This window comes from Propithecus coquereli, unplaced genomic scaffold (assembly GCF_000956105.1).
Source record: "Propithecus coquereli isolate 6110/MARCELLA unplaced genomic scaffold, Pcoq_1.0 Scaffold178, whole genome shotgun sequence".
Lineage (NCBI taxonomy): Eukaryota > Metazoa > Chordata > Mammalia > Primates > Indriidae > Propithecus > Propithecus coquereli.
In genome coordinates this window covers 1,089,559-1,092,390 of record NW_012142523.1, presented here as the reverse complement: position 1 = coordinate 1,092,390, position 2,832 = coordinate 1,089,559, and the positions used below count along the sequence as shown (strand labels likewise).

The 2,832-nt window shown below is 35.8% G+C and overlaps 1 protein-coding gene across 1 annotated transcript in view; it reads left to right on the top strand.

The window, feature by feature from the left end:
• The window catches only part of PTP4A2 (protein tyrosine phosphatase type IVA, member 2), a 31,038-nt gene that overhangs the window by 15,551 nt on the left and 12,655 nt on the right, over positions 1 to 2,832 (top strand). The window lies entirely within an intron of this gene.

Here is a 2,832-nt window from a genome sequence, read left to right as displayed (position 1 = left end):
TCATGCCTATAATTCTAGTACTCCGGGAGGCTGAGGCGGGAGGATGGCTTTGAGATCAGGAGTTCGAGACCCCGTCTCTACTAAAAATAGAAAAATAAAAAAATTATCCGGGCATCTTGATGCGAGCCTGTAGTCCCAGCTACTCAGGAGGCTGAGGCAGAAGGATTGCTTGAGCCCAGGAGTTTGAGGTTGCAGTGAGCTCTAGCAGGGGGACAAGCAAGACTCTGTTTCAAAATAAAAAAATGCTGCCTAGGATATGAAACTGTCCAAAATTCAACATTTTAAAAGGTTGGTTCTATAAAAGTTAGGTTCTATAAAAGATAAAATTAAAAGATGGAGAGAATATTTGGGTGCATATTTGAATTTAATCACTATAATATATCAGCCTCTTTCATCATCTGGTAAATTAAAATAATCAATTTTTGCTTACGTAGAGCCAGACCTAATTCCAGAGACACAACTTTAGAAGAAAGTTTTCTTGTGTAGTGTATATGTGCTGAATTTATGCTAAAATATATGGCTCGAAACTTTTGAGTACTTTCCAGCTGTGTTAGGTTGTTTATGATTTTTTTTTGTTTGTTTTTACAAAGGCTGTTTGTTTTGCATTCTTAAGTGTGTCACAGGAGTTAACATTAGTTTATCCGAATTGACAGGTGCAGGAATGTGGCTGTTGATGTGTAGTTGAATTCTTGGGGGAGGGGGAGGGAACAGAAGCTTGCTTTTATCATGTATCTGTTAACAGTGATAGAACGTACTGTTTCTTTTGGAAGACATTCTTTTACTGGGGTTCTCAGTATTAAGAATTGAAAACTTAATAATGAATTATCCTTATCCCTGGAAATGGTCCTTCTAAAATGAGGTTGGAGGAGTAAGATGGGATAAAGCTTGTTCTGTTTGCTGAGCAAGCAAACACTGGGGACTAGGTAGAAAACAGTGCTAGAGCTGTAACCTTTAAGCCTGGCAATCACTACAATGTGGGTCTTTCAGTGCCTTTACTCAGCTGACACACATTTGCTGTGATAACATCATTGAAGCAAAGGGATTCAAATAGGGTAGAATTTCCTTGTGTTTTCCTCTGCATTTCATGCAAACCATTGTTCTTTGAGTGGGTACTTTAATACCACCGCCCCCCCCATTATAAGATCACAGTTGCAGATGAACATCCAAGCAGATATTTGAAGAAAAGTTACACTTGCATGGAAAAGATTGTGACTTGAAATATGTGGGGTACCTCCAAAATTGAAGGAAAAATAAACAGGGAATTAGGAGACCTGGGTCTTGTCCTTGATCTGCTACTAATTAGCCTTGTGATCTTAGTTTAGTCATTTTAACCTCTTTGAACCCCAGACATTTTTTTATTTTTTAAAAGGTCAGAGCAGTTACCTCTCTTAAGTTTTCCCTAGCTCTAAAATTCCTTGACTGTACAAGGAGTACCGTATGAAATGTCCTTGTGTAATCTCAGGTGGCTGTTTTGGGGTTGCAGTTAGAATTATGAGTTAGGAATAGTGGTGGTATGTATTTTTGCTTTTCTTAGTTTTGAGTGTACAAGTTTAGTGTTTTTTCTTTTGTGGTATTTTTGAAGTTCTTAGAATGCCATTTTGAATTTCATATTTACCTTTATTTTAGGAATATTTTAGTTCTGTGCTTGTGTCCATGGTAATATAATCACAAGTATGCAATTTACAAAATAAAATGCCCCAAGGATCATAAAAAAGACTTGAGGATAGATGAATAGTTTTGAAAGCTTGTAGGTCCAGGTTTTTAGCTATATTTCAGTTTTTTCCTGAAAATGGTTCTATAGTGATTCTCTTTCATGCCTTTTTCTATCTGGTCACAATTATATATATATTTTTCTTTTTTTTAAATTTAAGTCAAGTGCAGTAGTGAGGAGGGGGGAAAGGAGTAGAACAAGGAGTTCAGTCTGTAACTGTGTACAGTCAAGTGAGATAACTCACTACTTTAGGACCAGCCACAATTATATTTTTAAGAGACTTCTAAATAAGCATTTATTGGTAACTTAGGAAAAAGGCAAGTGAAAGAACTTAGACCTTTTCCATGTTTCCAAAGAAGCTTATGATTATGTTGACATTCTCTGACCCAGTTATAAAGATTACCCCGTTTCAAAGCAGCAGGCCTAAAATGATATTAAAAATTCTGCCACTTCTTTTTCTTGCCTTGTTTTTGGTAGGGATTAATATTCGGAGAGGAGAATGATGTGTGAATCGGTGACCTCCAGATGATTTTTGTACTCTTGAGCAATGATGTGAGAAATAGTAAAAAGGTAAACTGGACTAGAAATGAGAGGATAGGATTTATAGATTAGTTGAGTCAGTAGGCATTGCAGTACATGGGAAAAAACATGGGACTAACAGAAGACTTGTGTTTGAATTTGGGCTCAACTCATTGTGTGACCTGAGATAAGTCACTTCACTTCTGATTCTCATTCCTCAGATGTAGTAACAATTACTCAGAGTTGTGAGGAAAAGGAAATAATTTTTTGAAAGTGCTTTATGAGCTAGTATCATAATTGGGGGCCAGTGCATATACTTTGGATAGAAAGAATTAAATTCTCAAAGTGGAATTTTGGTTAATATCCTCCACCTATCTACAAGCACACTTTATTTTAAGCAAACAGTATGTGTGAAGAGCCTATATTTAAGTACCTTTTAATCATTTAAAAAATATTTGAGTTAAAAGTAATCTTATTAGCACAGAAACTTCATTGATTCCAGTTTTGAAAAAAAAATGAAAGAGATACTTTTGCATCTCTGATTTTTTAAAAACTCTCGATATATGGGTACCCCTTTATCCTATTCTTCATAGATGGCAATA